This window comes from Phocoena phocoena, chromosome 6 (assembly GCF_963924675.1).
Source record: "Phocoena phocoena chromosome 6, mPhoPho1.1, whole genome shotgun sequence".
NCBI classification, from domain to species: Eukaryota; Metazoa; Chordata; class Mammalia; order Artiodactyla; family Phocoenidae; genus Phocoena; species Phocoena phocoena.
This window is the reverse complement of record NC_089224.1, coordinates 59,232,568-59,256,173: the sequence shown is the minus strand read 5'-3', so window position 1 is coordinate 59,256,173 and position 23,606 is coordinate 59,232,568.

Sequence of the window (23,606 nt, the reverse complement as noted above, 5' to 3'; positions counted from 1 at the left end):
TGAGCACCGGGAGAGGACTGGGGCTGTCTGCGTGAACACAGCCTGCAGTGGGTTAGTGCACCACAGCTAGCCGGGAGGGAGTCCGGGGAAAAGTCTGGACCTGTCAAGAAGAGGCAAGAGACTTTTTCTTCCCTCTTTGTTTCCTGGTGTGCGAGGAGAGGGGATTAAGAGCGCTGCTTAAAGGAGCTCCAGAGACGGGCGCGAGCCGTGGCTAAAAGCACAGACCCCAGAGAGGGGCATGAGACGGTAAGGCTGCTGCCGCCGCCACCAAGAAGCCTGTGTGTGAGCACAGGTTACTATCCACACCCTGCTTCCGGGGAGCCTGTGCAACCCCCCACTGCCAGGGTCCCGGGATCCAGGGACAACTCCCCCAGGAGAACACACGGCGCGCCTCACGCTGGTGCAATGTCACGCCGGCCTCTGCCGCCGCAGGCTCGCCCCGCACTACGTGTCCCTCCCTCCCCCCGGCCTGAGTGAGCCACAGTCCCCGAATCAGCTGCTCCTTTAACCCCGTTCTGTCTGAGCGAAGAACAGACGCCCTCTGGCGACCTACACGCAGAGGCGCAGCCAAATCCAAAACTGAGCCCCTGGGAGCTGTGAGAACAAAGAAGAGAAAGGGAAATCTCTCCCAGCAGCCTCAGAAGCAGCGGATTAAAGCTCCACAATCAACCTGATGTACCCTGCATCTGTGGAATACATGAATAGACAACGAATCATCCCAAATTGAGGAGGTGGACTTTGAGAGCAAGATGTATGATTTTTTCTTCTATTTGTGAGTGTGTATGTGTATGCATCTGTGTGAGACTATATCTGTATAGCTTTGTTTCCACCATTTGTCCTAGGGTTCTATCCATCTTTTTATTTTTCTTAATAATTATATTTTTATTTTAATAACTTTATTATATTTTATCTTACTTTATCTTCTTTCTTTCTTTTTTCCTTCCTTCCCTCCTTCCTTCCATCATTACTCCCTCCCTCTCCCCTGTCTTTCTTTCTTTCTACTTCTACTAATTCTTTCTTTCTACTTTTTCTCCCTTTTATTCTGAGCCGTGTGGATGAAAGGCTCTTGGTGTTGCAGTCAGGAGTCAGTGTTGTGCCTCTGAGGTGGGAAAGCCAACTTCAGAACACTGGTCCACAACAAGGACCTGGAAGAACTAAAGATGAAACAAACAACGATGAAAAACACAATAAATGAAATTAAAAATACTCTACATGGGATCAGAGTAGCAGAATAACTGAGGCAGAAGAACGATTAAGTGACTTGGAAGATAAAATAGTGGAAATAACTACTGCAGAGCAGAATAAAGAAAAAAGAGTGAAAAGAACTGAGGACAGTCTCAGAGACCTCTGGGACGACGTTAAATGCACCAACATTAGAATTATAGGGGTTCCAGAAGAAGAAGAGAAAAAGAAAGGGACTGAGAAAATATTTGAAGAGATTATAGTTGAAAACTTCCCTAATATGGGAAAGGAAATAGTTAATCAAGTCCAGGAAGCACAGAGAGTCCCATACAGGATAAATCCAAGGAGAAATATGCCAAGACACATATTAATCAAACTGTCAAAAATTAAATACAAAAAAAATATTAAAAGCAGCAAGGGAAAAACAACAAATAACACACAAGGGAATCCCCATAAGGTTAACAGCTGATCTTTCAGCAGAAACTCTGCAAGCCAGAAGGGACTGGCAGGACATATTTAAAGTGATGAAGGAGAAAAACCTACAACCAAGATTACTCTACTGGGCAAGGATCTCATTCAGATTTGATGGAGAAATTAAAACCTTTACACACAAGCAAAAGCTGAGAGAGTTCAGCACCACCAAACCAGCTTTACAACAACTGCTAAAGGACCTTCTCTAGGCAAGAAACACAAGAGAAGGAAAAGACCTACAATACCGAACCCAAAACAATTAAGAAAATGGGAATAGGAACATACATATTGATAATTACCTTAAAGGTAAATGGACTAAATGCTCCCACAAAAGACACAGATTGGCTGAATGGATACAAAAACAAGACCCATATATTTGCTGTCTACAAGAGACCCACTTCAGACCTAGAGACACATACAGACTGAAAGTAAGGGGATGGAAAAAGATATTTCATGCAAATGGAAACCAAAAGAAAGCTGGAGTGGCAATTCTCAGATCAGACAAAATAGACTTTAAAATAAAGACTATTAGAAGAGACAAAGAAGGACACTACATAATGATCAAGGGATCGATCCAAGAAGAAGATATAACAATTGTAAATATTTATGCACCCAACATAGGAGCACCTCAATACATAAGACAAATACTAACAGCCATAAAAGGGGAAATCGACAGTAACACACTCATAGTAGGGGACTTTAACACCCCACTTTCACCAATGGACAGATCATCCAAAATGAAAATAAATAAGGAAACACAAGCTTTAAATGTTACATTAAACAAGATGGACTTAATTGATATTTATAAGACATTCCATCCAAAAACAACAGAATACACATTCTTCTCAAGTGGTCATGGAACATTCTCCAGGATAGATCATATCTTGGGTCACAAATCAAGCCTTTGTAAATTTAAGAAAATTGAAATCATATCAAGTATCTTTTCTGACCACAACGCTATGAGACTAGATATCAATTACAGGAAAAAATCTGTAAAAAATACAAACACATAGAGGCTAAACAATACACTACTTAATAACGAAGTGATCACTGAATAAATCAAAGAGGAAATTAAAAAACTTAGAAACAAATGACAATGGAGACACGACGACCCAAAACCTATGGGATGCAGCAAAAGCAGTTCTAAGTGGGAAGTTTATAGCAATACAATCCTACCTTAAGAAACAGGAAACATCTCGAATAAACAACCTAACCCTGCACCTAAAGCAATTAGAGAAAGAAGAACAGAAAAACCCCAAAGTTAGCAGAAGGAAAGAAATCATAAAGTTCAGATCAGAAATAAATGAAAAAGAAACGAAGGAAATGATAGCAAAGATCAATAAAATTAAAAGCTGGTTCTTTGAGAAGATAAACAAAATTGATAAAGCTTAGCCAGACTCATCAAGAACAAAAGGGAGAAGACTCAAATCAATAGAATTAGAAATGAAAAAGGAGAAGTAACAACTGACACTGCAGAAATACAAAAGATCATGGGAGATTACTACAAGCAACTCTACGCCGATAAAATGGACACGCTGGAAGAAGTGGACAAATTCTTAGAAATGCACAACCTGCCAAGACTGAATCAGGAAGAAATAGAAAATATGAACAGACCAATCACAAGCACTGAAATTAAAACTGTGATTAAAAATATTCCAACAAACAAAAGTCCAGGACCAGATGGCTTCACAGGCGAATTCTATCAAACACTTAGAGAAGAGCTAACACCTATCCTTCTCAAGCTCTTCCAAAATATAGCAGAGGGAGGAACACTCCCAATCTCATTCTACGAAGCCAACATCACCTTGATACCAAAACCAGACAAGGATGTCACAAGACAGAAAACTACAGGCCAATATCACTGATGAACGTAGATGCAAAAATCCTCAACAAAATACTGGAAACAGAATCCAATAGCACATTAAAAGGATCATACATCATGATCAAGTGGGGTTTATCCCAGGAATGCACGGATTCTTCAATATACGCAAAACAATTAATGTGATAAACCATATTAACAAATTGAAGGAGAAAAACCATATGATCATCTCAATAGATGCAGAGAAAGCTTTCAACAAAATTCAACACCCATTTATGATAAAAACCCTGCAGAAAGTAGGCATAGAGGGAACTTTCCTCAACATAATAAAGGCCATATATGACAAACCCACAGCCAACATCGTCCTCAATGGTGAAAAACTGAAAGCATTTCCACTAAGATCAGTAACAAGATAAGGTTGTCCACTCTCACCACTCTTATTCAACATAGTTTTGGAAGTTTTAGCCACAGCAATCAGAGAAGAAAAGGAAATAAAAGGAATCCAAATTGGAAAGGAAGAAGTAAAGCTGTCACTGTTTGCAGATGACATGATACTATACATAGAGAATCCTAAAGATGCCACCAGAAAACTACTAGAGCTAATCAATGAATTTGGTAAAGTAGCAGGATACAAAATTAATGCACAGAAATCTCTGGCATTCCTATACACTAATGATGAAAAATTGGAAAGTGAAATTAAAAAAACACTCCCATTTACCATTGCAACAAAAAGAATAAAATATCTAGGAATAAACCTACCTACGGAGACAAAAGACCTGTATGCAGAAAATTGTAAGACACTGATGAAAGAAATTAAAGATGATACAAATAGATGGAGAGATATACCATGTTCTTGGATTGGAAGAATCAACACTGTGAAAATGACTCTACTACCCAAAGCAATCTACAGATTCAATGCAATCCCTCTCAAACTACCACTGGTATTTTTCACAGAACTAGAACAAAAAATTTCACAATTTGTATGGAAACACAAAAGACCCCAAATAGCCAAAGCAATCTTGAGAACGAAAAATGGGCCTGGAGGAATCAGGCTCCCTGACTTCAGACTATACTATAAAGCTACAGTAATCAAGACAGTATGGTACTGGCACAAAAACAGAAAGATAGATCAATGGAACAGGGTAGAAAGCCCAGAGATCAACCCACGCACATATGGTCACCTTATCTTTCATAAAGGAGGCAGGAATGTACATTGGAGAAAGGACAACCTCTTCAATAAGTGGTGCTGGGAAAACTGGACAGGTACATCTAAAAGTATGAGATTAGATCACTCCCTAACACCATACACAAAAATAAGCTCAAAATGGATTAAAGGCCTAAATGTAAGGCCAGAAACTCTCAAACTCGTAGAGGAAAACATAGGCAGAACACCCTATGACATAAATCACAGCAAGATCCTTTCTGACCCACCTCCCAAAGAAATGGAAATAAAAACATAAATAAACAAATGGGACCTAATGAAACTTCAAAGCTTTTGCACAGCAATGGAAACCATAAACAAGACCAAAAGACAACCCTCAGAATGGGAGAAAATATTTTCAAATGAAGCAACTGACAAAGGATTAATCTCCAAAATTTTTAAGCAGCTCATGCAGCTCAATAACAAAAAAAACAAACAACCCAATCCAAAAATGGGCTGAAGACCTAAATAGACATTTCTCTAAAGAAGATATACAGACGGCCAACAAACACATGAAAGAATGCTTAACTTCATTAATCATTAGAGAAATGCAAATCAAAACTACAATGAGATATCACCTCACACCAGTCAGAATGGCCATCATCAAAAAATCTAGAAACAATAAATGCTGGAGAGGGTGTGGAGAAAGGGGAACCCTCTTGCACTGTTGGTGGGAATGTAAATTGATACAGCCACTGTGGAGAACAGTATGGAGGTTTCTTAAAAAACTACAAATAGAACTACCATATGACCCAGCAATGCCACTACTGGGCATATACCCTGAGAAAACCATAATTCAAAAAGAGTTATGTACCAAAATGTTCATTGCAGCTCTATGTACAATAGCCTGGAGATGGAAACAACCTAAGTGTCCATCATCGGATGAATGGTAAAGAAGATGTGGCACATATATACAACGGAATATTACTCAGCCATAAAAAGAAACGAAATTGAGCTATTTGTAATGAGGTGGATGGACCTAGAGAGTCTGTCATACAGAGTGAAGGAAGTCAGAAAGAGAAAGACAAATACCGTATGCTAACACATATATATGGAATTTAAGGAAAAAAATGTCATGAAGAGCCTAGGGGTAAGACAGGAATAAAGACACAGAGCTACTAGAGAATGGACTTGAGGATATGGGGAGGGGGAAGGGTAAGCTGTGACAAAGCGAGAGAGAGGCATGGACATATATACACTACCAAACATAAGGTAGATAGCTAGTGGGAAGCAGCCGCATAGCACATGGAGATCAACTCGGTGCTTTGTGACCACCTGGAGGGGTGGGATAGGGAGGGTGGGAGGGAGGGAGACGCAAGAGGGAAGAGATATGGGAACATATGTATATGTATAACTGATTCACTTTGTTATAAAGCAGAAACTAACACACCAGTGTAAAGCAATTATACTCCAATAAAGATGTAAAAAAATTTTTTTTCTTTAATCTGATTTTCAGTTCTTTCAGGACAGAAAACTAAGCCTTTAATCAGACATATCAGAAACACTTCTTCCATACTAACGGAAAAGAGGAATGTGTCCATTTCCCATTTGACCATTTTCTAGTCAGCTCAATTCATTCTTAAATGCAGACGCTGATGTTCCTTTAATTTTTTTTTTTTTTAGCCATGAAATAGATTGCTTACTTAATTCTGTCAATGAGTCTCTTTGATCACCACACTTGAAAAAGTAGAATACATATATTTTAGAATTCACTGACAGTCTCTATTTCCTTTAACTTAAAAAATTCATTAACATATACACACAGAAAATTGCACAAATCATGCGAACAAACCTATGCAACCATAAAAAGAAACAGAAGAGTAAAGAACACCAGAATCCTCCTCCTGCCCTCTTGTTGTCACTTCTCTCTACCTCAAGAAAAGCCATTATTAGGTTTTTTAATATCATATATTCAATATGCCTTTGGGGGTTTTGAGCTATTCATAAATAAATTCATACATTCTATATCTCTTTGTTTCTAGCCTCATTCATTCAAGATTATGTTTGTGAGATACCTCTGTGTTGTTGCACATCGAAGTAGCTTGTTTACTCTCATTACTGGTTAGAATTCCTCTAAATGAATGTGCCACAATTTATCCATTATAAGGTAGTCGGACATTTGCATTGTTTGCTGCTTGGAGTTATGTGACTAGGACTGCTAGGAATATTCTCCTACATATATTTTGGCAAATATTTTTATGCCTTTCTGTTGGATATATACCTTCAAGTAGACTTGTTGGGCCAAATGTATGTATATGTTCAGCTTTAGTGGATACTACCACATTATTTTCCAAAGTGGTTGTAGCAATTTACACTCTCATCAGCCATGTATAAGAATTCCAGTTGTCCCAAATCTTTGCAAATACCTGGTATTTCCTGTCTTCCTCATTTTAGCCATTTTGATAGATAAGCATTGTGGTTCTCCTTCAACGTTAATGCATGCATTTTCTTTACTTTTCCTAGAAATATGTTGTTTCAGTCTGGGGCAACTAGACTTAAATAAGCTGACAAACACACTTCAGAAAAAGATATCTTCCCTAGGATTGTAGTTTTGGAGTTGAGGTATGCCTCTGTTGTGTACCAACTGCAAAGCAACATTAATTAGAGAAGAAAACATTAAGAAAACAAACCATCATATTATATTTGGGTTTCAGAAAAAAAGTCAGGAACCATTTTTTAAAAATGTTACACTATAGTAGAAAAAAAGGATTGTTCTCTTAACCCCACGATCACAAATGGAGTTTTTATAGACTTTGAATACAACATACTTTAAGGAAATTTAGTCAAGTTATTACTGAATCATTATGATCTAATAATAATCCACCCTCAATGTTTTATTAAATAAAACATTGTCCAAGTGACATACAATTTAACAAAGTGTATCTACTTTATGTAATTTATCACAAGCATTTGATAAACCAGGTAATATAGAGGTTCTACACGTGACATCCAAGCACTAAAGGCTGACCGACTGACTGGTTTGGGTTTATTTTTAAGCACAAGGACAACTCTTATCTTCTGGTTGGGTGTCAGAAGACTTAAGTTCAAACAAAGCAAAGGGTATTTTTAGAGCTTATATTTAGTCTTCATAATATAACTAGCAAGCAGTAACTAGTAGTTGACTTCCATTCTTAAAGAGGAAACTTTTTTCTTAAATGTTTTTATTTTTAAAGTGGGTCTGGTACATTATCTTCTACCAATGCAAAGTTTTGCTGCTTTGGGCTGCCTTCTCTTGGCCCTAAATTTTATTTTATTTTATTTTTTTATTGTTTGGCTGTACAGCTGCTGTGGAAGTGCAGAGTCTTAACCACTGAACCGCCAGGGAAGTTCCTCTTGGTCCTAAATTTTAGACATTAAAGTCCTTATTTCCCCATTACCATAAACATCTGGCTCACCCTTTCAGAAGCTCCTCTTGTTATTCCTCAGTTTTTCAAATCTGCCTTCAAATGAAGCCTACTAGCCTCCAGGATCAATTCCAGAAATATCTAGTGGCATCCCTATGCACTGCGAATGGAAGTTAGGTATACTTTCACTGGCTTTAAACATATATATATATATATATATATATATATATATATATATATATATATATATATATATATTATCTGGAATAAACTCTTCTTATCAATATTTTATGTAGTTAAGAAATGTACCATACCCAAATCAGTCTGCTTCTTTAGAAATTTAAGGATATATATTGCATTCTACTTTAAAGATGCACTTCAAACTCTAAAGTTTTCCTGTCTAAAATATGATGTTTCTCTTAAAAAACAAACAGCAAATCACCTGCTAGAATTTCAGATGCTGCCCAGATAACCATATCCTTGTTAGGATTTGGAATTGTACAAATATTAAACCAGTCTAGACTTTGGAATCTGGGCACTATTTCCAGAGTCATAGCTGACATTAATGGGCAAGTTCTCATCTTTGGTTAAGCAATCTGTTTTGGTTGTATTGTTGCCAATTCCAGATGCCCTCACTCTTCTTGGTATGTGTTTGTGGAGAACAGGCAAGATCCAGAAATAATTCCTCCAAACATACATACACATAGATGCAATTACTATCTTTTTTATGAATAAACAGGGATGATAGAGTTTGATATAGCTTCATTGCCTACCGTTGCAAGTTGTTTTCCTTTGTGGATCTAGGTATAAACTTTTTAGAAAGCAAAACAAGGCAGGTCTAAAACAACGAACTGAAGCAAAACAGATTGGATTTTTATCTCCAGTTTTGAGTGCTGATTTTATGACCTAGTGACTCAGGTATATTCACATGCTGTGGCTTGGCACCTGCTTTTACCTTATCTATTTCTCAGCAAAGCCTTTATCTGAGATTTTGCCCCCACTCCTTGTTCCCCTGCCACCTTCTATGGAATGCTGTGCCAGAAATATTTTCTGTGATTCAGTTTTAATCACATCTTCTAAAACCTTTCTCACTCTTCCCTCACTTGTCTTACAAGCTAGAAGGAAACAAATCAAGGCTGCATGCCCTTATCCCCATCCAAAAAAGTGAGCAGTTTCATTGGTTCCTAGAGACAGGACATTGCACTGTGGAAGAAGGTATTCAAACATTTATTAAATTCCATACTTGAGACAAAAGGACAGCATCAAAAATTTCCCTGATAAAATGGAACAGTTCCCTGTATTTTCTTCACACTTTGTTTTTCTTTGCTGTTGTTGCTTAAAATTTTAATGAAACATTAGCCGGTTATAGAGGAAAGAGCAGTCATAGCTACTGCTCTGTGAGCTGGGGACCTAAGTTCTGGTCCTGATCCTCCACCATATACTCACTCACTAGCTGTGTGACCTTAAGTAAGACCTGCTTTGAGTGTCACTTCCCTCATCTGTAAAATAAGGAGTTTTAGGCCAGCCCTGCAGTTTTTAATGGTACTCAGTGGACGGCAAATGTGCTTTAGTGGTTCTAGCATCTATCTGATGCTAATTTCACAGGTTCTGGGGCTACTCTAAGACTAAACACTGATCCATAAACCCAATCAAAATTTCCTTTCTGCTCATCCAAATAGTTTCATTGTCTTCAGTAACTGACATTACAATCTTTTCTCTTTTTAAAAATGTTCTGCAGTTTCATAATTAATATATCAAGATGTAGATTTTTTTCTTTTTTTAAACCTACTTGGGATTCATTGGGATTTTTAGATCTGAGGATTGGGGTCTTTCAATAATTCTGGAAAGTTCTCAGCCTTTATACCTTCAAATATTGCTCATTTCCTATTCTATCTCCTTCTAAAATTCCAAATAGATACACATTAGACTGTCTCATTCTGTCCTTGAAGTCTCTTACCCCCATTTTTATATTTTTCATCTTTTTAAAAAAGTAATAATTATTTTTTTAAAGTCTTTATTGAATTTGTTACAATATTGCTTCTGTTTTAGTTTTTTGGCCCTGAGGCATGTGGGATCTTAGCTCCCTGAACAGGGATCTAACTCGCAACCCCTGCATTGGAAGGCGAAGTCTGGACCGCCAGGGAAGTCTCTATTTTTCATCTTTAAGTGTTACTGGATTGTATTCCAAGGAATACCTTCAGATATATTTTCTAGTTCACTGACTCTCTTCATATGTGTCTAATCTGTTTAATCAATCCATGGAGCTTTAAGTCCAACAGTATATTTTTCATTTCTAGATATTTTATTTGGATCTTTTTCAAATCCATTTGTTCTTTGTTCATGTTTTCAATCTTTTTAGAGCTCTACCTAAACATATTACAATCAGTTGTTTTAAAAAAAATCAGTTGTTTTATATGTCATTTATGATTGTTCTAATACATGAAGCCTTTGCAGGTTGGTTTCTGCTGTCTGTTCCCTCCATGGGCTCTCACCATGATGCCTAGTATTCTTGTTTGCTTTATAAATCTTGACTGCAAATTACTCATTCATCCTGCAAATTTTTCTCTGTGAATATTCTGTGGCTTGAGTTGCAGCCGGTAAAATTCATCAAGATAAGATTTGAGTTTTCCTTTCCAATATGCCTTGGGATACTACCAACCTAAAACCATTTTGTGTTTAATTCTCTATTTCAGGCTTTTGGAGGCACACAGGTAGTGAGTGTGAATACAGGCTGCAAACCCCTGTGGGGGCTAAGTTTTCATGAGGAGATAAATTCTCAGAGCAATGGTTTCCCTTCCCTCGGACAAACAAGCTTCCTAGCTATCCCCTTCTGCAAGTGGGGTTTATTTATCTCAATCAGCCTTAACCTGTGAGTGTAGCCCTTTGGATATCCAGGTTTGTGCAGCAATTCCCTATTAGAATCCCCATCTTAGGCACATCCTGGGCTTTATTTCCTGGCCCCCGCACTTCATGTAGTTGTCCGCTCTCTCTAGCATTTAGCAGACAACTTTAGGAAAAAGCCAAGCTTGCATGCCTACTATACATTCTTTACTTTCATGCCAGCTCAACGATAAATTTGAAAAAACTTTTTTTTTTTTTTTTTTTTTTGCGGTATGCGGGCCTCTCACTGTTGTGGCCTCTCCCGTTGCGGAGCACAGGCTCCGGACGCGCAGGCTCAGCGGCCATGGCTCACGGGCCCAGCCGCTAGGCGGTATGTGGGATCTTCCTGGACTGGGGCACAAACCTGTGTCCCCTGCATCGGCAGGCAGACTCTCAACCACTGTGCCACCAGGGAAGCCCTTGAAAAAACTTTAAAAAATATTTCTTACAGCATTATAGTTGTTTTGTCAGGTGGGCTGGCCATGGTAACTAATCCACTGTTATGTCGGAAACAGAAGTCTCTGATTAATTAACTTTATAATGAGCAAATATTATAAATTTAAATATATAAACCATAGTTATATTAATAAATCAACAAATTCCTGATTTTCTCTTTTTTGTCTCTTGGGGGTTCTATTCAATATTCCTTTTTCAGAAAAGGATTCTACTTCTTTAAAAGTTTTGAAAATTTCCTCTTCCACCCACAAACTGTAATGATTATAATGATTTCTCCTTATGATGCTGCTAAATCTATTAACTAGCTAGACCACCACTGATGGCATATGAACTGAGTCTCAGTTTCACTCTCCCTTACAAGGTCAAATAATCCAGGTGGCATGTCATATTTTCAAACTTTTAATTTTGTTTTCTTAGTAGGGAAACCTTTTTGACCTAGAAAACTTTAAGCAGAAGCCCAGTATGGAAAAGAGGTTTCTGCTCTGGGCTCAGGAATAGGGAAGAAGATCTGAAAGCCAACAGATTTGAATTTCTCCACCACTTTTCTGGAATACCTCATGAATTCTAAAAGTTTGCTTGAGGTTTTAGGCTACGGGACCTTACACAAGTTCTTTGATCTCTCTGTGCTTCAGTTTCCTCATCTGTAAAATAGGGAAGATAATAGTACCCCCTGATAAAACTGCTATGATGATTGAATGAGTTATATATATAAAGCACTTAGTACAGTACAGTATTGGCACAGAGTGAACACTATATAAAGGTTAATTTTTAAAAATACAGAACTTCTAACTCTTCAAAAATCCTATTGAATTTTTCATACTCTTTTGACTTTTTACAAAATTCATAATTTGTATATTATTTGTCCAGTTTTACTTAAAAAGAATTTTCAAAATAAAAGAAAAAAGTGATCTCAACTTTAAACTTCAGAGTCAAACTAAAACCAAAGACCTATTTATTCTATGTTGTTTCATTCCCATACATTGCTTTCTTCTAGCACTTAGGGCTCTCTGAATCCATAAAAACAAAAACAAATCTACACTACAGACTCAATAGACTTCCCTTTTCACTTTAAGTTTGCTCTAAGACAAAACATACCCAAGTCCATTATGTACCTTGATTTCAGATCTACCTCTACCCATCTAGGTTACTTAATGCTCCCTTGTCTGCCCGCCTCGTCCTGTCTGCTATAAGGTTAGTGAAAAGAGAGGAGAAGGGCACAGGGCTGAGGCAGAGCTTGTGCATTTCTCTGAGGATGGCATCTTTTGGGTGGTCAAGGGGCTGGTGTGGCTGCTGGTATAGAACCAAGCCCAGGGATAGGGGAAAGAAGGGGCTGAACCAGGAACCTGTATAGGAGCACAGGAAAGAGAGTCAAAAGGATAAGAAGACACTGGCTTTCAGGAACCCTCTTCATTTTTGAGAGGAGGAGACTGTGACCTAGACAGCTGAAAAGCCCTGTGGGGAGGGAGCAAATCCTGGGTCTAAGCTTGAGAATGGGAGGTCATTCTACCTCTGCTTCTTCAAAAATTACTAAAGACTTGGTCCAATACACAGCTGGGTCTCCAAAGTATGTGACGCATGGGGAGGGGCAACCAAGGGGAATAAAACAACACATTGAACTGAATAATTCAAAATGTTGATCACACTAAAACCACAGGGCCAGAGGCCAAACATAAAGCCAGCTTCTTTAAATGCTTTAGAAAAAGCACTGACCCAAGAACAAGAAGACCTGGGTTCTATTAGGCTGAGCCATATAAAACTGTCATTTTTGTGGGTCAAAATTCAGTAGTGCCCATTTCACACTGCTCAACCCACAGTCCCAATTCCACCACTCTGTGGATCTTTGGGATCCACAGAGGCTGGTGATGCCTGCCTTGTCTAGTTTGTAGGGTTTTTGCAAGGACAGATCCAAATTACACAACATTTATTGAGTGCCTGCTTATGGGTAGCTGCTTGGAAGACAAAAGATGACTAAGGTATAACGCTGGTTCCCAAGGAACTAGCAGTCCAGTGGAGAAGATAGGGAAACAAATAAAGTTGGATACGATAAGCAAATAAGGGAGGAAGCAATAAATTCTGCTGATTGGGAGACAAAGGAATTTGAATTGAGCTCTAAGAGTTAAATAGAAGTTTCCCAGGTAAAGGGGAAGAGGCAACTTTAGCAAGAGGAACAACTTGAGCAAGCCATGGAGGTGTGAAAGTGCATGGTAGCTTGAGGAACAGTAAATAGTCCAGTGGGTCTAAAATGCACAGGGCATAGAGGAAGGGGCTGTGTGAGGCTAGAAAGTCTGAAGGGCAGGTCGTACCAGTGTATAAAAATGATTAGATAAGACTGCATCCAGGAAAACCGTAAGAAAGCATAGAAGTGTTTTATAAATACTGTGTTATTTACCTTAAAGACATAAAAGTTTTCCTAAAAACTCATACCATCCTTCTCCTCCTCTAACAAAAGGTTCAGCTTGAGTCATAGATTAATTTGCCAGCTTTCTTGAGTGTTTCCCCTCCCTACGAGGCATGTAGAAATTTTCAGAGATGTGGGGAGTGGAGACAGGAAGTGATTCAGTTTGAGTGCTGTCTCATGGTTCCCCAAACTCAACCTCCCTTTCCTTGACATCACTTATTCTGATCTCCCCCAGAAGAAAGAAGTGAAGCCACCACAACCAAGGGAGTAGAAGGTCAGTGTGAGCACACTCCTCTCTTACCTTCTCCCTTCTGCTTCCCTGCAAAATCTCTCAGAATTAAGTCATACAGTGTTGCCAAGCTTAGCCATAATCCCCATTTTTTCTTCCCCCTACCAGACAGGAACAGTTTTGGGATGCTGACTGCTTTCAGTAATTTTCTGGTAGCCAACAATGGGTTGTGTAATCCCACCACATCCTCAGAGATCCTCTGCACAAACCAGAACATGCAATCTTGATGACACAGTGAATGGAATTAAAGGCCCAGGAATATAATTCTACTTCATTCTACTAATGGCTTCCATGGAATAAGAGAAAGAACCACATAGACTTGATTTCAGATTCTGACTTTGTTACTTATTAGCTATGTGGCCTTTTCCAAGATACTTAATCTCTCTGAGCCTCTATTTCCTCACTTCTACAATGGAGGCAATCATATTCAAATATTAGTGTCATGGTGACAATTATAAATAATGTATGTAAAACATCTGACCCACAGAAGATGTCCAAGATACTGTAACTGTTATAACCGTTAGTATTATCGCCACCACCAACATTATTAAGAGTTTGCACTAATGCAGACTCCCTACTGGTTTCATTCCTACCCTCTTACTTCCCTCAATCTGTTCCTAAAATGGCAGCCAGAGCACTCTTTTAAAAACTAAGTCATATTACATATTACTTAAAACCCTTCTTTGGTTTCCCATTGTACTTTGCTTTTTTGTTTTGTTTTGTCAATCTTCATTGGAGTATAATTGCTTTACAATGTTGTGTTATTTTCTGCAGTACAACAAAGTGAATCAGCTGTATGTATACATATATCCCCAAACTCCCTCCCTCTTGAGCCTCCCTCCCAACTCCCTATCCCAGCCTTCTACATCGTCGCAAAGCATCGAGTTGATTTCCCTGTGCTATGCAGCAGCTTCTCACTAGCCATGCATTTCGCATTTGGTACTGTATATATGTCAGTGCTGCTCTCCCACTTCTTCTCAGCTTCCCCTCCCCCTCTGTTTCCTCAAGTCCATTCTCTACATCTGCATCTTTATTCCTGCCCTGCCACTAGGTTCATCAGTACCATTTTTTTTGATTCCATATATGTGCATTAGCATATGGTATTTTTCTCTTTCTGACTTACTTCACTCTCTATGACAGACTCTAGGTCCGTCCACCTCATTACAAATAACTCAATTTTGTTCTTTTTTATGGCTGAGTAATATTCCATTGTATATATGTGCCACATCTTCTTTATACATTTATCTGTCGATGAACATTTAGGTTGCTTCCATGTCCTGGTTATTGCAAATAGTGGTGCAATGAATAGTGCGGTACATACCTTTTTGAATTATGGTTTTCTCAGGGTATATGCCCAGTAGTGGGATTGCTGAGTCATATGGTAGTTCTATTTTTAGTTTTTTAAGGAACCTCCATACTGTTCTCCATAGTGGCTGCATCAATTTACATTTGCACCAACAGTGCAGGAGGGTTCCCTTTTCTCCACACCCTCTCCAGCATTTATTGTTTCTAGATTTTTTGATGATGGCCAGTCTGACTGGAGTGAGGTGATATCTCACTGTAGTTTTGATTTGCATTTCCCTAATGGTTAGTGATGTTGAGCATCCTTTCATGGGTTTCTTGGAAATCTGTATATCTTTGGAGAAATGTCTATTTAGGTCTTCTGCCCATTTTTTGATTAGGTTGCTTGGTTTTTTTCTTTTTTTTTTTTAGTTTCCCTTGCTGTGCAAAAGGTTTTAAGTTTCATTAGGTCCCATTTGTTTATTTTTGCTTTTATTACCATTACTCTAGGAGGTGGGTCCAAAAGGATCTTACTGTGCTTTATTTCATAGAGTGTTCTGCCTATGTTTTCCTCTAAGAATTTTATAATGTCTGGACTTACATTTAGGTCTTTAATCCATTTTGAGCTTATCTTTGTGTATGGTGTGAAGTAGTGTTCTAATTTCATTCTTTTACATGTAGCTGTCCAGTTTTCCCAGCACCATTTATTGAAAAAGCTGTCTTTCTCCATTGCATATTCGTGCCTCCTTTATCAAAGATAAGGTGACCATATGTGCATGGGTTTATCTCTGGGTTTTCTATGCTGTTCCATTGATCTAAATTTCTGTTTTTGTGCCAGTACCATACTGTATGGATTACTGTAGTTTTGTAGTAGAGTCTGAAGTCAGGGAGCCTGATTTCTCCAGCTCCGTTTTTCTTTCTCAAAATTGCTTTGGCTATTTGGAGTGTTTTGTGTTTCCATACAAACTGTACATGCAAACTTGTTCTACTTCTGTGAAAAATGCCATTGGTAATTTGATTGGGACTGCATTGAATCTGTAGATTGCTTTGGGTAGTATAGTCATTTTCACAATGTTGATTCTTCCAATCCAAAATCATGGTATATCTTTCCATCTGTTTGTATCATCTTTGATTTCTTTCATCAGTGTCTTATAGTTTTCTGCATACAGGTCTTTTGCCTCCTTAGGTAGGTTTATTCCTAGATATTTTATTCTTTTTGTTGCACTGGTAAATGGGAGTGTTTCCTTAATGTGTTCTGATTTTTCATGGTGTTCTGATTTTTCATGGTTAGTGTATAGGAATGCAAGAAATTTCTCTGCATTAATTTCATATCCTGCTACTTTACCAAATTCACTGATTACCTCTAGTAGTTTTCTGGTGGCATCTTTAGGATTTTCTATGTATAGTATCATGTTATCTGCACACAGTGACAGTTTACTTCTTCTTTTCCAATTTGGATTCCTTTTATTTCTTTTTCTTCTCTGACTGCTGTGGCTAAACCTTCCAAAACTATGTTGAATAATAGTTCTGAGAGTGAGCACCCTTGTCTTGTTCCTGATTTTGAGGAAATGGTTTCAGTTTTTCACCATTGAGAATAATGTTGGCTGTGGGTCTGTCATATATGCCTTTTATTGGCTTTTTTATTTTTTATTTTGATTAAAAACTCTGGAGAGTTTTTAATCATAAATGGGAGTTGAATTTTGTCAAAAGCGTTTTACTGCAACTATTGAGATTATCATATGGTTTTCTTTTTCTTTTTTTTTTTTGCAGTACGCGGGCCTCTCACTGTTGTGGCCTCTCCCCTTGTGGAGCACAGGCTCCGGACGCGCAGGCTCAGTGGCCATGGCTCACGGGCCTAGCTGATCCGCGGCATGTGGTATCTTCCCGGACCGGGGCACGAACCTGTGTCCCCTGTATCGGCAGGCGGACTCTTAACCACTGCGCCACCAGGGAAGCACTAGCATATGGTTTTTATCCTTCAGTTTGTTAACATGATGTATCACATTGATTGATTTGCATATGTTGAAGATTCCTTGCATTCCTGGGATAAACCCCACTTGATCATGGTGTATGATCCTTTAATGTGCTGTTGGATTCTGTTTGCAGTACTTGGTTGAGGATTTTTGCATCCATGTTCATCAGTGATACTGGCCTGTAGATTTCTTTCTTTGTGACATCTTTGTCTGGTTTTGGTATCAGGGTGATGGTGGTCTCATAGACTGAGTTTGGGAGTGTTCCTCCCTCTGCTATATTTTGGAGAGTTTGAGAGGATAGTTGTTAGCTCTTCTCTAAATGTTTGATAGGATTCTCCTATGAAGCTATCTGACTCTGGGCTTTTGTTTGTTGGAAGATTTTTAATCACAGTTTCAATTTCAGTGCTTGTGATGGGTCTGTTCACATTTTCTATTTCTTTCTGGTTCAGTCTTGGAAGGCTGTACTTTTCTAAGAATTTGTCCATTTCTTCCAGGTTGCCCATTTTATTGAGATATAGTTGCTTTTAGTAATCTCTCATGATCCTCTGTATTTCTGCAGTGTCAGTTGTTACTTCTCTTTTTTCATTTCTAATTCTGTTGATTTGAGTCTTCTTCCTTTTTATCCTGATGAGTGTGCCTAATGATATCTCAATTTTGTTTATCTTCTCAAAGACCCAGTTTTTAGTTTTATTGATCTTTGCTATTCTTTCCTTCATTTCTTTTTCATTTATTTCTGACCTGATCTTTATAATTTCTTTCTTGTAATAACTTTGGGGTGTTTTTTGCTGTTCTTCTTCTTTCTTTAATTGCTTTAGATGTAAGGTTAGTTTGTTTATTGAGATTTTTCTTGTTTCTTTTTTTTTTTTTTACATCTTTATTGGAATATAATAGCTTTACAATGGTGTGTTAGTTTCTGCTTTATAACAAAGTGAATGAGTTATACATATATTCCCATATCTCTTCCCTCTTGCGTCTCCCTCCCTCCCACCCTCCCTATTCCACCCTTCTAGGTGGTCACAAAGCACCGAGCTGATCTCCCTGTGCTATGCAGCTGCTTCTCACTAGCTATCTATTTTACATTGGGTAGTGTATGTATTTCCATGCCACTCTCTCACTTTGTCACAGCTTACCCTTTCCCCTCCCCATTTCCTCAAGTCCATTCTCTAGTAGGTCTGTGTCTTTATTCCCATCTTACCCCTAGGTTCTTCATGACATTTTTTTCTTTAGATTCCATATATATGTGTTAGCATACAGTATTTGTCTTTCTCTTTCTGACTTACTTCACTCTGTATGACAGACTCTAGGTCCATCTACCTCACTACAAATAACTCAATTTTGTTTCTTTTATGGCTGAGTAATATTCCATTGTATATATGTGCCACATCTTCTTTATCCATTCATCCAATGATGGACACTTAGGTTGCTTCTAGGTCCTGGTTATTGTAAATAGAGCTGCAATGAACATTGTGGTACATGACTCTTTTTGAATTATGGTTTTCTCAGGGTATATGCCCAGTAGTGGGATTGCTGGGTCATATAGTAGTTCTATTTGTAGTTTTTAAAGGAACCTCCATACTATTCTCCATAGTGGCTGTATCAATTTACATTCCCACCAACAGTGCAAGAGGTTTCCCTTATCTCCACACCCTCTCCAGGATTTATTGTTTGTAGAATTTTTGTTGATGGCCATTCTGACCTGTATGAGAGAATATCGCATTGTAGATTTGATTTGCATTTCTCTAATGATTAGAGAATGTTGAGCATTCTTTCATGTGTTTGTTGGCAATCTGTATATCTTCTTTGGAGAAATGTCTATTTAGGTCTTCTGCCCATTTTTGGATCGGGTTGTTTGTTTTTTTCGATATTGATCTGCATGAGCTGCTTGTAAATTTTGGAGAATAATCCGCTGTCAGTTGCTTCATTTGTAAATATTTTCTCCCATTCTGAGAGTTGTCTTTTCATCTTGTTTATGGTTTCCTTTGCTGTGCAAAAGTTTTTCAGTTTCATTAGATCCCATTTGTTTTTTTTTTTTCTGTTTTTATTTGCATTTCTCTACTGGGTGGGTCAAAAAGGATCTTGCTGTGATTTATGTCATAGAGTGTTCTGCCTATGTTTTCCTCTAAGAGTTTGATAGCGTCTGGCCTTACATTTTTGTTTTTAATCGATTTTGAGTTTATATTTATGTATGGTGTTAGGGAGGGTTCTAATTCCACTCTTTTATGTGTAGCTGTCCAGTTTTCCCAGCACCACTTATTGAAGAGGCTGTCTTTTCTCCATTGTATATTCTTGCCTCCTTTATCAAATATAAGGTGACCATATGTGTGTGGGTTTATCTCTGGGCTTTCTATCCTGTTCCATAACTCTATATTTCTGTTTTTGTGTCAGTACCATAATATATGGATTACTGTAGCTTTGTAATATAGTCTGAAATCAGGGAGCCTGATTCCTCCAGCTCTGTTTTTCTTTCTCAAGATTTCTTTGGCTACTTGGAGTCTTTTGCGTTTCCATACAAATTGTGAAATTTTTTGTTCTAGTTCTGTGAAAAATGCCAGTGGTAGTTTGATAGGGATTGCAGTGAATCTGTAGTTTGCTTTGGGTAGTATAGTCATTTTCAAAACGTTAATTCTTCCACTCCAGAACATGATATATCTCTCCATCTGTCTGTATAATCTTTGATTTCTTTCATCAGTGTCTTATACTTTACTGCATACAGGTCTTTTGTCTCCCTAGGTACGATTATTCCTAGATATTTTATTCTTTTTGTTGAAATGGCAAATGGGAGTGTTTTCTTAATTTCACTCTCAGGTTTTTTATTATTAGTGTAGAGGAATACCAGAGATTTCTGTGCATTAATTTTGTATCCTGCTACTTTACCAAATTCATTGATTAGCTCTAGTAGTTTTCTGGTAGCATCTTTAGGATTCTCTATGTATAGTATCATGTCATCTGCAACCAGTGACAGTTTTACTTTTCTCTTTTCTGATTTGCAATCATTTATTTCTTTTTCTTTTGTAATTGTTGTGGCTAAAACTTCCAAAACTATGTGGAATAATAGCGGTGAGAGTGGGCAACCTTGTCTTGTTCCTGATCCTAGTGGAAATGTTTACAGTTTTTCACCATTGAGGACGATGTTGGCTGTGGGTTTGCCATATATGGCCTTTATTATGTTGAGGAAAGTTCCCTCTATGCCTACTTCCTGTAGGGTTTTTATCATAAATGGATGTTGAATTTTGTTGAAAGCTTTCTCTGCATCTATTGAAATGATCGTATGGTTTTTCTCCTTCAATTTGTTAATATGGTGTATCACATTGATTGATTTGCATATATTGAAGAATCCTTGCATTCCTGGGATAAACCCCACTTGATCATGGTGTATGATCCTTTTAATGTGCTGTTGGATTCTGTTTGCTAGTATTTTGTTGAGGATTTTTGCATCTATGTTCATCAGTGATATTGGTCTGTAGTTTTCTTTCTTTGTGTCATCTTTGTCTGGTTTTGGTATCAGGGTGATGGTGGCCTCGTAGAATGAGTTTTGGAGCTTTTCTTCCTCTATTATATTTTGGAAGAGTTTGAGAAGGACAGGTGATAGCTCTTCTCTAAATGTTTGATAGCATTCGCTATGAAGCCATCTGGTCCTGGGCTTTTGTTTGTTGGAAGATTTTTAATCACAGTTTCAACTTCAGTGCTTGTGATTGGTCTGTTCATATTTTCTATTTCTTCTTGGTTCAGTCTCGGCAGGTTGTGCATTTCTAAGAATTTGTCCATTCCTTCCAGGTTGTCCATTTTATTGGCATATAGTTGCTTGTAGTAATCTCTCATGATCCTTTGTATTTCTGCAGTGTCAGTTTTTACTTCTGCTTTTTCATTTCTAATTCTATTGATTTGAGTCTTCTCCCTGTTTTTCTTGATGAGTCTGGCTAATGGTTTATCAATTTTGTTTATCTTCTCAAAGTACCAGCTTTTAGTTTTATTGATCTTTGCTATCTTTTCCTTCATTTCTTTTTCATTTATTACTGATCTGATCCTTACGATTTCTTTCCTTCTGCTAGCTTTGGGGTTTTTTTGTTCTTCTTTCTCTAATTGCTTTAGGTGTAAGGTTAGGTTGTTTGTTTGAGATGTTTCTTGTTTCTTAAGGTAGGACTGTATTGCTATAAAGTTCCCTCTTAGAACTGCTTTTGCTGCATCCCATAGGTTTTTGGTTGTTGTGTCTCCATTGTCATTTTTTTCTAGGTATTTTTTGATTACCTCCTTGATTTCTTCAGTGATCTCTTGGTTATTAAGTAGTGTATTGTTTAGCCTCTATGTGTTTGTATATTTTACAGATTTTTTCCTGTAATTGATATCTAGTCTCATAGCGTTGTGGTCAGAAAAGATACTTGATATGATTTCAATTTTCTTAAATTTACAAAGGCTTGATTTGTTTCCCAAGATATGATCTATCCTGGAGAATGTTCCATGACCACTTGAGAAGAATGTGTATTCTGTTGTTTTTGGATGGAATGTCCTGTAAATATCAATTAAGTCCATCTTGTTTAATGTATCATTTAAAGCTTGTGTTTCCTTATTTATTTTCATTTTGGATGATCTGTCCATTGGTGAAAGTGGGGTGTTAAAGTCCCCTACTCTTATTGTGTTACTGTCGATTTCCCCTTTTATGGCTGTTAGGAGCACCTCAATACATAAAGGAAATGCTATGTTGGGCACAGAAATATCTACAATTTTTATATCTTCCTCTTGGATTGATCCCTTGATCATTATGTAGTCTCTTTCTTTGTCTCTTGTAATAGTTGTTATTTTAAAGTCTATTATGTCTGCTATGAGAATTGCTACTCCAGCTTTCTTCTGGTTTCCATTTGCATGGAATATCTTTTTCCATCCCCACACTTTGAGTTTGTGTGTGTCCCTAGGTCTGAAGTGGGTCTCTTGTAGACAGCACATATATGGGTCTTGTTTTTGCATCCATTCAGCCAGTCTATGTCTTTTGGTGGGAGCATTTAATCCATTTACATTTAAGGTAATTATCAATATATATGTTCTGATTACCATTTTCTTAATTTTGGGGGGTTTGTTATTGTAGGTCTTTTCCTTCTCTTGTGTTTCCTGCCTAGACAATTCCTTTAGCATTTGTTGTAAAGCTGCTTTGTTGGTGCTGAATTCTCTTCGCTTTTGCTTGTCTGTAAAGGTTTTAATTTCTCAGTCAAATGTGATTGAGATCCTTGCTGAGTAGAGTAATCTTGGTTGTAGGTTTTTCTCCTTCATCATTTTAAATATGTCCTGCCACTCCATTCTGGCTTGCAGAGTTTGTGCTGAAAGATCAACTGTTAACCGTATGGGGATAGTCTTGTGTGTTATTTGGTTTTTTTCCCTTGCTACTTTTCATATTTTTTCTTTGTATTTAATTTTTGATAGTTTGATTAATATGTGTCTTGGTGTGTTTCTCCTTGGATTTAACCTGTATGGGACTCTCTGTGCTTCCTGGACTTGATTGACTATTTCCTTTCCCATATTAGGGAAGTTTTCAACTATAATCTCTTCAAATATTTTCTCAGTCCCTTTCTTTTTCTCTTCTTCTTCTGGGACCCCTGTAATTCGAATGTTGGTTTGTTTAATATTGTCCCAGAGGTCTCTGAGACTGTCCTCAATTCTTTTCATTCTTTTTTCTTTATTCTGCTCTGCAGTAGTTATTCCCACTATTTTATCTTCCAGGTCACTTCTCCATTCTTCTGCCTCAGTTATTCCGCTATTGATCCCTTCTAGAGCATTTTTAATTTCATTTATTGTGTTGTTCATCACTGTTTGCTCTTGTTCTTCTAGGTTCTTGTTAAACGTTTCTTGTATTTTCACCATTCTATTTCCAAGATTTTGGATCATCTTTACTATCATTATTCTGAATTGTTTTTCAGGTAGACTGCCTATTTCCTCTTCATTTGTTTGGTCTGATGGGTTTTTGCCTTGCTCCTTCATCTGCTGTGTGTTTCTCTGTCTTCTTATTTTGCTTAACTTACTGTGTTTGGGGTCTCCTTTTTGCAGGCTGCAGGTTTGTAGTTCCCGTTGTTTTTGGTGTCTGTCCCCAGTGGCTAAGTTTGGTTCATTGGGTTGTGCAGGCTTCCTGGTGGAGGCAACAAGTGCCTGTATTCTGGTGGATGAGGCTGGATCTTGTCTTTCTGGTGGGCAGGTCCACATCTGGTGGTGTGTTTTGGGGTGTATGTGGCCTTATTATGATTTTAGACAGCCTCTCTGCTAATGGGTGGGGTTGTGTTCCTGTCTTACTAGTTGTTTGGCATAGGGTGTCCAGCACTGTAGTTTGCTGGC